This window comes from Rhea americana, unplaced genomic scaffold (genome assembly GCF_003343005.1).
Source record: "Rhea americana isolate MKP2758 unplaced genomic scaffold, rheAme1 scaffold_96, whole genome shotgun sequence".
Lineage (NCBI taxonomy): Eukaryota > Metazoa > Chordata > Aves > Rheiformes > Rheidae > Rhea > Rhea americana.
The window spans coordinates 2,789,421-2,803,542 of record NW_028187155.1 but is presented as its reverse complement, the minus strand read 5'-3'; the positions used below and the strand labels follow the sequence as shown (position 1 = coordinate 2,803,542).

Genomic DNA, 14,122 nt, shown 5'->3' with positions numbered 1-14,122 from the left:
TAGTTACAGCTGTAGAGGAACCCCATCACTTAGGTCTAGAGAAGGGACCCTCTTATCAGCCACACCTTGTGTCTTCTAGGCACTAGCAAGATGGGTGCAAGTATCATGTACTATCTTCAAGGAGTTAAATGGCACTTCAGCTYTGTGCTGAAGTTTCTTGAATTTTAATCTCTGCTGCTGTGTAATGTAGCCTCTCATCTGTTTTAATACAGCCAGCAGAGCTGAGTCTAAACTCTAGGACTCTCAATCCCTGATGACAGTTCCATGCAGCTCTTGCTTTCCTCATGTTGCAAGACCTGTCTGCCTTTGGCACATCCTGCCTAACTGCTGCTGAACGATGAGGAAATATTTGCCTTGAGCTGGAGCACTAAACACCTCCTCTGTGGTTAGAAGAGATGTAGCTTTCTCCACGGTGGGGTGGTGATTAGATTGAACCGTTACCTCCATTTTCCACCTTTGCCGCAGTAATTGCTTTCCCTTGTGCCCCTTGCTGGACAAACGAGCTAAGGAAATATTTTAAGAACAGCAAGGACTTTTGAACACCATGTAACGTGAGCATGCAGGTTTTTGGAAAATGGGTTGGCTCTCTGCATAAATGTGAGTGGAGGAAGTCTGCTATTCCACCCTGAGGCAAGAAATWAATTGCTTTGACTGTGGCCCCTCTTTTCCATTTACAGCTGACAAACCTCAGCCCAGGGCCAGTCTATGGGGTCCAGTTCTGGACTTGTTTATGCCATATATTCTACATTAGTGCCCCAACACTTCATAGGAATTTTACTTGAAGGAAAGAATAGGTCCCACTGCCTTCACTAAAGTACCAGGGGCTTAAGMGGCATCTTAAAGACTTAGCTTCTCTGTGCAGAAAATGGGAGWTGACAAACCAATTGTGCTTGCATGACAGATAAAGAAAAGGAACAAGAGGACCACCAGTAGCTAACGCTTCTCTGTTCCACGCTCATGGCAGGGGAAGTAAAATAGTTTTTTGTATCATGCCTGTTTGTCTACATATTTGTCCAGGCCAGGTGCATTTTGGGAAAAACTTAATATATGTAGTGAGGTATTAGCAAGTTGGAAAGGTCCAATGTAATCAGGCTTGCAGGGACTCCTGCAGTACAAGGAAATTGAAAGKATGAAGTATTTTATTATCTGAAGTTTCTCAGCCTCAGAGAATTACCTCACCTGATCTGAGATGGAAAATAAAATGGAAGAGAGGGGGGGGGAAAAGGAATGGAACATTAATAGAAAGACACTTATCAGCAATCTTTCACTAACAGCAGGCATGCAGTCTCTTTTCCCCTGCACAAGAGATAATGGCCATGCACTCTGCAACTAGCAGCATCCAGGGATCTTCAGAGGCATCAGCTGCTGCAGGTATGAGGGAGTGTTTTGTGCTGTCTTGCACTCTCCCGCTCTGGAGTCCGTATGGACTCAGGGTAGGTGCTGCTGTCTTGTGGGACACTGCAGTGAACTCTGCCAGCCTTTCTGGAGCCGTCAACTCTCGGCACCCAACCTACAGAACCCAGGGCTGGACCCAGTCACCRCAGCTGAATATCAACACTTCCCTGCATTTCTCCAAGACATGGGATAGCCTTCCTCCAGCCATTCCCTCCTCCTGTACTACCGAAAAATCAAGACTCAGGCAGTGCATCACTCTTAGTTTATATAGCAGAATGACTTGACTYGGTTTAGCCTTCCTCCACCGCAGACTAAGCTAAGTAGCATTAGATCCCTGCAGYTGCAGGCTTAGAGTGCACTGGGCAGACAGTACGTGGGAACTTGTTAAATTCTGGAACACAATTGCATGTCTGAGTACCTACGCATACTGACAGACAATAATACACAGAGGATGTGAATATTGCATCAGAAACGTCGCCTATGCAGCGGAAAGCGAGCAGAAAGCCAGGGAAAATGTCTTAAATGGCATTCTGGCTGCCACCTTCCGAAGAAGTGGTGAAGACATGACTTATGCTTCCTGGTTTACCAGAACCTGGGCTCCACCACTTCCAGGATGGGTTCCAGGCTGAAAAGCTGATTTGGCAACTTGCCTTTTGTGCCTGGCAAAGGGACATTGTTTCCTTGATGAGAAGGACAAGGTCCCTGAAGAAAGGGAAAGAAACATTGCAATCCCCTTCTTCAGGGACAGAAGTAGCCAGTTTGCATGACTCACTTGGATTCAGAAGGAACTGCATGGCACTTGAGTTAGGCAGGAGTTGTGCTAACAACAAATTTCTCTCATAGGAACAGCACCCACAAAACAAGAACTGAGCTGCACTTATCTTTTTACAATACCGCATGTGACTTCCAATGGATAACCCTCTTGYCATATCCACATGTTACAGATGGAAATGATCTTTGGTTTAAGGTTCCCATTCCAGCACATGACTTTGGGTTTGCTCAGATCTCCTGCCAGTATAAATCAGCATAACTGTATTAAAGCCTGACTCATCAACACAGTCTATTACCTTCACAGTTGAAGGCTGACATTTGGTCCATTCTGGAGCCAGTAGCAGAAGACATACTTTATGCTTTGAAAGAAGTTAAATAAGTGATTTTAAAGCACGTTACTACACATCTCAATTGGCACAAATCCTTCAAGTAAGGCACTCTTACAGTAATGCACTCCGAAGTGTTTAACTGAAGTGATGATATAGGAAGAAATGCAGCAATCTCTAGAAAAACTGCAATGGTTCCTTAACAGTGCTTTTATGACAYTGTACAGAGACAGAAGAATGTTCTGAGATGTAATGGTGCTAGGGTTCATAYGAAAGAAAGAGGAATGAGTCCAAGAATGAAGGACTGCTGAAAGCAACTAAGTAAAAAAGTAAATTGGAAGTTAAAGTCAGAATCTGCTGTGGCATGCAAGAAAAATATCCCTATAATTGAAAAGAGTCACAGAGTTTCAGTGGTATAAAAACATTTCAACACTTTCCTCAAAATCTGATATTTTTTGATGAAAAACTCTAAGTCTGAACTTTGAAAATAACAGTTTTCTGAGAAGATTTCAAATATTTTCTCCTTCCTCATCCCAGAGACTTGTTTTCACATAACTTAGCTTTAAGATTTTGAAAGTTTTAACCTAGCTCTTACTATACTTCATTTTCATACATTACACAAAGGACTAAAGTAAAATTGAARAGATTTGCCTGTAGAAACTTCATAAATGCATCTGCTTGGATGTCAGTATCAAAGCACTATTTAAGGTGAAAAGAAACAGGAAAAGAGCAGGACATGGAACATGAGTTTTACAGAGGGAGTTACTATAGCCAAGCAGTGATGTAATCTGCCCTACGGCTTTACCAACAAAGTCAGACAGATGCCCGCCTGTTTGGTAAGAGACTGCTGCCAGCTGAGAGGGCATCAGGGGTGGAAAGAGGAAACTAGACAGAAGGTGTTAGAAAAAAAGGAAAGTCTCGAGGCTCTTGTAGTCTCGAGGCTGGGCAGAGGCATTTGTTAGTAGTCATGGTGTCATGCTTCATAGTTTTGTTAGCCTCTATTGCATCTCCCCCCATCCAGTGTCTCCTCCTCAGGTTGAAGCAAACCACATCAGCTGTTATACAGGAGCCATTCTATAAACTCTGGTCACGTTGAGTATCCTTCTCTAAAGCCTATGGTGGCTTTGAGTAGAACCCCATATACACTTGATTTTGGAGTCACAGGGGTGATTGAAGCAGGTATGTGAAGCTGCGGCTGTTTCAGTGCTGCTGTCAGGTATGGGGAGGGGTCTGTGGGACTGAATATATCCACGAGTACACGCTGTGAAGGCAATGAAGGCACCATAAAAACCTCCAGAACAGAGGGTGCTAGCTCCACATGGTACCTGAGCTATGACATCAGCTTGGGTGTCTTTGGAAATCCTCTGAGGCAGAAATATCTCCTTACTAAAAGGGCAGCAGCATGCATCTTGAATGGGATGGAGGAGAGGAATATAACACCTCCCCCCCTCCAAACACACCCACCCACCCCCCCTTCAGTCATCAAAACATTCTGTTAAAATTAGTGTGAGGAAGCACCAAATGGAGGTAAGAGGATTCCTTTCTAGGCAGAATTCAGGTTTCTTTATTTTTGTTTAGATATCACTAAACTCAAGAAATCTGCCAGAGCTATAAAGGCAAAATATAACCCACAATATCTTTCTCTGTGTTGTTTTCCAGAAGCTAAAGGGCTAGGATTTTATTAGAACACTACCATTGCAAGACCACAGAGTAACACGCTGACATTTTGAGCTGCATTTAAACCCAGYGTGTATTTTTAAAACTACATTTATGTTCCATCATAAACTGACACTGGACAGAACAAGTCACAGTTGCCACCATGACTGYGCTTGAACATTAAATGAAAAAGGTTCTACTGCTTGGAGTGTTACGAAAAGCCCTTTCGCTGTAGCAGGGTCTATCTAGGGTTTTGCACCAGTGCCATTCTGACCACCTCCTCCTTAATTAGATTTCAAAAGAGTTGCCAGTAAGGCTTCTGGAGGCTTCAGCTTCTTTCCTTTCTCCAGTTACAGGGACTCATAATGGACTATTAAATTCTCTAGTTATAGACAGAAGATTCTCAATATTAGGAGTATAGAAGGGGGACAAATTCAACACTTGTTCAGATGCCTTATCAAAAAAAAGATCCTGATGCATTTTATAATGCTAGTCAGGCTCTCTATTACCTCATATAGAAGTTATCCTGTTCTGGACTATCTTAGCTGTTTTTTATGCTCTCTCAACTGCCTTGTCTACGTATGCCAGGACAATCTGRTGGTGGAGGCAGCAGTGAGAGACCCAATGGAACTCACAGGGTCAGAATAGGAAGAAAATGTGAATAGGAAGAAAACACACAAAAATGTTTCTTAGAAGTCAGACTGCGGAGACATGAGAAGACTGTGGTACTGAACAGCTGTCCCCATCCAGAGAAAGACATCAGTTTTCTTTGTTGCATATTTCAGGCTGCCCTCTACTTTATTCCTCATTCATGGATTTCAAAGCACATGTTACACTTACCTATTTATTCATCCTGCACTAAAAGCATGAGGCCAAAACTGGGAATCATAATCACTAAGTGCTCTATAGACATACACAAAAAAAAAAAAAAAATCGGTTGATGCCCAAAACAGCCCACACTGTTGCATCCACTCACTCCCTGGAACTACTCAGTTCAGCCCAGTATGAGTCCTCTCTCCCTCTATATGAGCAGTCAGGCAGGCACATAACCTGGGTCAGAGACCGTCTTTTAATTGTGTAACTGTACTATGACATCTTGACTGACAGGCAGAGTACAGGCACAATAGAAAAATTCAGGTACAATAAATACATACAARATGTTTAAGCCACTGTAACAGTTGTCTACTTGATAATAAATTGTCACCCAGGGCYTYCTCTACCTTCAAGCGCAGCTATTCRCACTGAAATGACAAAGTATGTTTCTAATTAAGAGGCAACAGTAATATAAAAGGAAATATTATGGTCAGCTTCATTATCTGCAGCAAGGAACAGTAACACCAGCTTAGAGCAAGGTTACAAAACAGATCCAAGCAATACCTCCGAAAAACTGAGATGTTCAAGATTTCTGTTCTTCCYATGAATTTTCATAGCACTCATAGTCCAGTACCTCCAACAATTTCAGCCAGGGAACAGCATTATATTGCATGAGGTGTATACATGCTGTCAAATCAACATAGTCCCTGGACATCAGTCTTATCCTCTAGACAGTGCATTAACTGCTGCTAATTGCTTCCTCATTTTACCTGCCAAATTAGACAAAAAAAATTGTACAGTCCATCACAAAGCCAAAAAGACAACAAGAAAAATCTTTTGAAAAGGTAAGCCTGAAAAGAGATAAAACCTCATGTGGGACAAAAGAACAACACAGCACAGATACGACTCAACAGAAGAACATATCTGTCACATGAATAAATGTGGTGTGCCCCCCCCCCCAAAAAAAAAAAAAGAATATCTAATACTTCAGAAAAGAGCAATATCCTCTTCAYGGCCCACTGGTATTCCCTGAGGGGCTTTGGAAAACACTCTATTAAGACATGCTTTGGCTGCTATCAGAGATTTTTTTTTTGGGGGTTTCTTGTTTTGATTTGGGAGAATGAACACTTGTCTCAAAAACAGGATCTTGGTTTCTGAGGAATCTGTTTATTTCAAGCCCTTTTCCTAAACTTGGTATCAGTTGGAAACACTCGCTGTTCTTGGTATTTTAGGGGCCTAATCTTAGGCCCCAGTTGTTCAAACATTGGCCAGAGGCCCCACTCAGCGTCTTTATGTAGAAAAAGCATTTTGGAAGATTTGCTTCTATCTCTGCTGAGGCTCTAAATTTTTTTTTAAAGATACAAGGATTTTTTTTTYCATTGAGTTTAATTGGTCTAGGTCTGGCCTGCTCCTCATGACACCATTTAGTTTCTGAAGATATTTGTGTCAAAGGATCTGCAAGACAAAGTATCTGTGAAGGGCATGAGATGGACATTAGAGCCTGGATTCACTTCACTTAGTTTTAGGTACTTACTAAACRAAGCTGCACTAAATCTAATATCCCTGGCTGCAGAAGTCAGTACAGAGACATTCCATTGCAATCAGGACACCATATATCAGCACCTACCTGCAGAGAGCCAGCACAGCATAAAGAGAAGAGATTAAACACCATCCTTTTCTGATAGACTTGGTGCAAATAACACGCGAGTTCTCTGCATCCTGATTTATCTCCATACCATCACACACCATAACATCATACAAGTGCAGTGAGAAGCTTCCTAGGGCATAGCTTTGTGTAAAAGGGTTCAGTGTTTGACAAAGAATARTAGTTTCCCATAACAAGCAGACTTCATCCTAGACAGCAGTGGCAAATCTAACACTTAGGAAAGAGATGCCAGAGCCAAATTCTTGCCCAAAAGCCAGTTCTTTAAAGAATCATGTCTCCCCAAGGCGCTGATATTCTGCAGTGAGGACTTCCCTACTGCTTTACACTATCCGACAAGCTACATGATAGCAGAGGTCAGCTGCCCCAGTGCACAGCTATGCTCTTCTTGCCCTCACGCCAGAACACCCCTAGAACAYATCACCAGCATAAGGATCACATGAGGTGCATGGAGGTCCTCCCCACACACCAGCACCACCAAACATTAAYGGCTGTGCTTGGTTTGCATTTAAGACCAGAAATTAAGAGCTGCTGACAAGCATAGTCTCCTTCATTCAAGGGCATCCATATGTTAATGAGCAGACTAAACCAGGGGTGAGGGAAATAAAGACACACACATTTGGAGTGTAATTGTGTTCCAATTAATCTACCTTCTGCTACTTTKCTTTGTTATTGCAACACCATTTTTCAGAGACATCGTCTGTCAGGTTGCACAAATGCCACAATTACCTTTTTACCCCAGACAAGAACTATGTGGACCACTGATAACTAACAAGTGCTAAGAATGAAAACAGTGAGGGCCCTACTTACAACCAGAGGAGAAGGGGTGGTAGAGAGGATTATTTGCACAATATTCAGCCTGGGCTTTCAAACCAGTATTTATAGGTTTGGAAGGAGCCAAGAACAAAAACTTTAAAATAGTTATTAAGGGTTTTATGGAAACTGGATGAATGGATGGTTTCAATGGGAAGCCAAATAAATACAAAAAAGGATAATTTAGGCCTGGCAGGGAACCTTAGGATCTTGAAATAATAAAGTTAAAAGAAAATAAATAAATAAAATAAAGCTTTTGAAAAAGCGACACAAGGCCTCTGGAGCCTAGAGCAAACCCATCTGTCCAACAGCAGAGATGCTACACTTCAATCAAGGCATAACAATTGCTACTGTTACTGCCTTCTTATTAATTATTAACAGACTATGCTGTCCTATGCATTGCATTGTAACCACAGCAATACAGTCAGATAAACCATACACTAAGCACAAAGATGGCATTTGAGAGAGAAACTGAATCATCCAAAAATAACACCAAGTTATATCCACTGGGTGGATTCTCCCACTTTGCTTTATCTAGCAAGCCAGGCATAAGCATTTAAGTCCTTAGATGGTCACAGTGGTGCCTGTATTAACCGCAGTAACATCCTTGCAGCAATGACTCCATGTTATTTGCTACTCGTCTGTGGAGGTTCTTTAGCTGTACATCTCTCAAAACCAACCTACAGTCCAACGGAGAAAATGAAAAGCTTCTTACACATTCAAAGTAACAATTTGCAGCTTCTTTGCATCTGGACTCTTGCAGAATATGTGGTGTTGTGGGGTGTTATTTGTTTGTTCCCCTCTCCCCCAACACTGCAAATGAAATTGTTAGGAATGACCAAGGAAGGACAGATTCCTAAAGAGAATCTGATAATCCTTGAAATAGGTTTTATGCTTGTAAAATTACACCTCTAGTGGACTGAAGCCCTTTACAAAAAAAGAGTATAGCAAGTGTGAGTTTTCTTAAATTATCAGTTAACTGATGTACAGTGAGTTTTATTACTCCATTATGCACTGTGACAAATAGGGGAAACTGAGGCAGATAAGTGAAGCAATTACCCAGACAGTGGGAAAAGGAGGAACCAACTCAAAACTTTTGACTCATATGCTTGAGTTATTTTTGCTAATGTTCCTTTCCTGTGAGCCAAATCCTGGGGTTCTGGTCTCATTGAAGCCAATGGTAAAACATCTATATATGTGAAGAGAGCAAAGATTCAGTTTCTCATTTGCACTTTACAGGCTTGTGTCTTTACAGAGGAGGCAGATGCCTCATTCTGCTCCGAGGTTCAGCCAGCTGGACAATTCTATACATATTTAGGGCACAATAAAGAAAAATGAACAGTAATTAAAAGCAAAACAAAACAAAGATTTCCTCCATATGGAAGATTTTAGTATTGTTAATGGCAAAATTACCCTTCTTCACTTACGGAGCTTCCATGCTGAGAATCAGTTGGAGAGCAGTTATGTTTCATTCCAGCATTATGTGTCAATAGGCAACACTACCACTTGGTTACAGAACATAGAGACTATAGAGTTATGGTGAATTCTCAGAGCTTCTGCTTTTATCTATCATTTGTAAGTGCCAGCAAAAAAAGGAAAGACTTCTTCTCACTCTTTGGTCCTCTGATTGGAGTAGCACTGTTCGTTGGGAGGAAATCCCACAGTTAAAGGTGAAAAATCAATTTCTATTGTAAAAAACCCTGATTTGTGATGCTCATTTCAGAAAATTTCCTTCTGGGGTAAAAACTTTCTATACTTTGCCCTTCTAAGATGATTTGTCTCTCTTCTTTTGGGAGAATTTTCTTCATTTTTCCTAGTTAGTTTTGAACTGTGGGAGGATGAGTAAGGCATAAGGCTTCATCCAGTGATAAGGAAGCAATTGTTGCAAATTTGGGAGAAAACTAATAGCAAATGATGCATTTAAAGAGAACACAACCATCCTAATGGATATTAAGAGTCAGATACATTGAATTAAAGTCAGCATCCACATTGGTTGAATTAGTTCAAGAGTATGAGCTAAGTCTGCTCTACTCCCAAGCACCTCTCCAAAGAAGCCAAAGAGAATTGCTGAAATAGGCATATTCTTCAAAAGAGATATGCAGAGGTGGCAGACAAGATAAGGGTTTGAAAACAGTTTGAAATCAATGTTAGAACAGTTCATAACCCCACAAAAAAGGGGAATTCTCACCCTATATTGGAGGAAGTGGAAGTATATTTTTTGGCTTGTATGATTATTTTAATTTCTGCATACTTAGCTTTGCACAATCCTAAATCTAATCAGTTATAGTTATAATGAACAGCCTTCATCTCAACCACTTTGGGTTCTTCCTTTGTGAAGTAAAGCCAATGATGACAACAGCATGGCGAGCCAACAGCACCACATTTTACTGTAGTGGGCAGTCCTCTGCCTCCCAAAGAAAGGGATGCATCTGCCACTTGCTCGAACAGCCTGTTCTGGGCCCCTTTTGGAAATCAAAAAGTGAGGGCAAATTCAGGGTAACAGGCTGCTCCAACCATCTGGAACAGGGGTAGGAGGGAAGGCAGGATTGCTGTCTATTATGTATGCCAAAAAGCACTGAAAGGGGAACAGATCCATGCTGCAGCAAAAACTCAGCATCTGACAGATTACAAGAAATATCCCACTGTACAAGCTCTCTCTGGTTCTCGCAGGTAAAGCTAAGGTAAGTAGAGGGTCCAAGCTTTGTCCAAAACRAACACATATATGCATAAATATAGCTTCACATACATATACAGATCTCCCCATTACCTCTCCGCTCCTATAAGCACAGTATATAAGGCAGCCCTAAACAACTTTACTTGTCAAACTGACAGTTTTGTACTGGACCCCTGCAGCTCAGCAGAGTGGAGCCRGTACAAAGCAAGGGAGGAAAAGGACCTTCTAACTTGAAAGGTTCTTCTATAGAAAATGCCATTTCATTCCACCAATYGCCAGATTCTGAGTGAGGAGCTGTAGATGGAAATACCCTTTTTCTATCCCCAGGGAAGACAGTTTCAATCACTGAATAGCTGAGACTCAAACTAAAACAGGGTGAATATGTGCAAAGACGCTCACACAATATTAACCTCCAAGTACTCCCAAACCCAAACGACATCAAGATTGTATCTAATTATTTTATTTTTAAACCCTTGATTTTCTTGTGGTGGGGGCCTCAGAACCATTGGAGACCTTGGGGGTGGAGGGCTGCCAAAGACGATTGTGGTCCAGGAACATTTGCCAACTGGACTGTGAAATTTATTTTTGGTTCTCAATTCTTTTTTTTCTATTCTCCTTACAGATTCTGCTTTCTGACTTGCTGGGATCTGCAAAAGCCCAGTCTTATGGAGTGTAGGCTGGGACCTTGCTAGGGTGTCAGTCTCTGAAATCTGAACAGGCTAATGCAACAGTGAGCAGCAATTTGATGCGCCAGGAAGCCTGCTGTTTCACAAACTGTACTCACTAGTTACAATTCCTGTTGAACTTTGAAAGCTGAATTTTGCTCCTATTTACAACAATTCAGCTTTAACAGATACTGCAGATTTATAATAGGGATACAGAGTTTGGAATCTGAGATTCATTTCCTATTATAAAGAGAAAAAGAGGAAAATACATTTTGAATCCAGCTATCCTGTAAGCTGAAATTCTGTTCATTTTTCCTTTCTGTTCATTTTTCCTTTCAGTGCCACTGCCTCCTCTGCTGTTTCTGTCTACTTCCAATTTTCAGATGAACTGCTGAGATGCTGAAATTCAAGCTACACAAGTACATATATAAAACAATCATAAAGACTGTCGGTTCAGTATCTTCCTACCTGCCCTTCATACATTAAGGCAAAAGCCGCTAGTTGCCTGACACAGCCTAGAATATCTTGCAAATACGACTGAAATCCTGCCCAGAAGCGGGTAAGTACAGCAGGAGACAATCCCAAAAGCTGCTGCCCACCACGGAGATGAGTGAAAATGTCTTAAGGCAATGCTCCTTGCTGGAGTAATCCATACAGAGTACCAACAACCCTTCTTTGCAACAGCTGAGAATGAGGGAGCAGCAAAAGGCACTGACCTGCTCTAACCGGCAAGGAGGCCGCGTTAGTTAGCAGTTGAATAAGGAAAGGGAAGTTAGGAAAGTGTTCTGATCACACAGGCCTTCCCCATGGAGAAAGGTAGAGAACAGAACCATTTGATATAATAATCCTGAGGTACTGTCAGAAGCAAGAGGTCTGAGAAGAATGGCTGAAGCAGGAGGACGACATTACAGAAGCTATCAGGTAGCAATCGCACACAGGTTCTGGAGAAACTGAGACCGAAAGATACGGGATCTTAAAGGAAAACGCACACAATCTCATTAAAATCAGCTAAGTCCTAGTGGATGGAAAGGAAACACACAGCACTCACCACTCTCACAAAATACTAGATATCATAGGTGACCAGTATCAAAATTCTCTCATTCTGCATCCCTCACAGAAGACTATCTTTGCCTACTTTATAATCAGTTACTTGTCATGCCCTTTAACTCCTTCACCTTTTCCTCAGCCAGCTTTATGATACCTGAACTGTAGATCTCTTGCTTCAGAGAAGATGAATTTTGTTCTGCACTCTAGTTTTATCTTTGGTAACCAGAGCCAGCTGGATAGCTCAAAACAGATAGGTTTTCCCAAGTCTGTCAGAGAGCAGGCAGGTAGAGGTTTACTGGAAAATAAATCCTAGATGAGCACAGTAGGTATGACATCTTCCCCCCTTCTCTTCATAAGAGGTGCAGCCCTTCCTGTTGTCCCCACTGCATTTTCAGGATCTGATCTATTAACTGGGCATAAGTATGCAAAGCATCACTTTGAATCCACAGTCTTTTCTGAAGTCTTATTCTTCATCCAAATTCATGCGTTCTGTAAGCTCTACTGACAACATCTTAGTTTTACAACACTTTAGTCACTCCTCTCAGAGGAAAAATACCCTATCATCTGGATATGCTATAAACAAAGAAGGAACAGCTTGTATGAACAAAAGCAAAGAGACAGGACATATGTGCTTGTCCAAATTATTTGGAAAACAACATGTATATTAGGAAAGAACAGACAAAAGAGGAAAAAGTAGAAAAGTTACTTTCTCATGAACATTATTCTTAATAACTTGACTGACTTTGTTAATAATTTGACTGCGACAGTCCTTAAACTGTTTAGAACTTTCCCTTTGAGCTGCACTTCATGCACAGCTTTTGTCAGAATTTAATTTGTTTTACTAGACTGGGGGCCAGAATTATGATCTAGCATTGCGTTAGTAAACAGCAAACTTCTCATTTGCTCACTGTTTGTCTTCGTGGCTCTGTTTTGAGCACTTCATTTGTAYGTAACATTTCTATTCACACTGAAATCCTGAACTGCACCCTGACAGGCTCACGAAGACTACAGTCATCTAAAGTAATCCAACATTCTGTGAATGTAAATAGTTTTAGGTTGTAAGCGCAGACTTACAGACATAGCCATATCAGACTACAGAAGATAMGGATGACTGGAGGGAAGCCTCATGTCATCATATATTTCAGGGAAAGACAAGAGATGTCCTACCAGGGACAATTAGAGCACAAACCACCCCTAGCAGRGACTTCTTCCTAACGTCCTACCATTTGATAAGAGGACTTAGGCTCTAAAGAAGAGTTTGTACTTCCTTCCCTTCATTTCTCCTTTTCTTTTACTCTATATTCCTTCTATGTACACAGTTTAATTTAACAGAGGTTTAGCTCATCTATCTGGGTGATATATCCATGGATGACACTGATACAGGAGTAAACATACTAAAGAGAATCAGGGAGGTTGCCTTTCAGAGCAAAGAACAAAATGGCAAGAATAGGCTTAAGCACACAAGCAGGATTTAGACCAGTAAGCTCAACTAGAAGTCAGTTCACTCTCTGTACCACTTTGCTTTAAAAGTGGACTTCCCTATGATTTTCTGCATCTTTCCTTTTCCTCCCCTGAGTTCAGATGTCACAGAAAGGGAGTCCAGAACTTTTCTCTCTTCCAGTGGGTTGGTTTCACTGTTACATTAATGGGAACTGCAGGTGAACTTCAGCCCAAATGAAAATGCCTGTTAATTTCTTCATACAGCAGAGAGAAGGCTACATGCACTTGGGGAGGAAGGATACATATCCGTTTGTACAGTCTCAGCTTTCAAGGGGAAATGTGCAGTGGAGAAAGAAGGAATGATAGGGAAATTAAATTAAAATACAGGAAAAAGAATATTAGTAACATAAGGAAAATTTTACCTGTGGTGCTGGCCAAAATGCTTTCAAGATGCTCAGTGAGAATACACTGGTGTACGGGAAGTCCGACAGACTATCCAAATATGATGCTGACTCAAGGGTTCTGAGAAAATTGTTCCGTTTCTACAATGTAAGAGAGCTTTACTGCTCAGTCCAGCTCCAGCCTCAGTGGTTCTCTTGTCCCTTGTTTCTCTGGGTTAACAGGAGCTCCTCACAGGGCCTGGCAGGATAGCACTTCAGGCATTCCTGTGGTATCTATTGGCTTGCCTGCCAAAGAGGTCTGTGGCATGTTCAAAGACACCGTAAGTGAAGACAGAAAGCACGGCAGCACTCCGAACAACATGGTTTGTTGATGCCAAATACATTGGCATGAGCATATACTAGTGAGCTTTTCCTAGGAACTCCAAGGACAAAAAACATGGGAGGTTGTTTCTACTTAC

At 41.5% G+C, this 14,122-nt stretch overlaps 1 protein-coding gene across 2 annotated transcripts in view; it reads right to left on the bottom strand.

Annotated features, from left to right (window-relative positions):
• Window positions 1-13,889, bottom strand: part of OSTN (osteocrin) — a 49,842-nt gene extending 35,953 nt beyond the window's left edge. The window contains exon 1 of one of the 2 annotated variants that reach the window (XM_085325126.1): window positions 13,686-13,889. The gene's annotated coding sequence lies outside the window, so the exon portion shown is untranslated. The remainder of the gene's footprint in view (window positions 1-13,685) is intronic. The other variant, XM_085325125.1, reaches the window with a different exon arrangement.
• Between the last annotated feature and the right edge of the window lie 233 nt (window positions 13,890-14,122).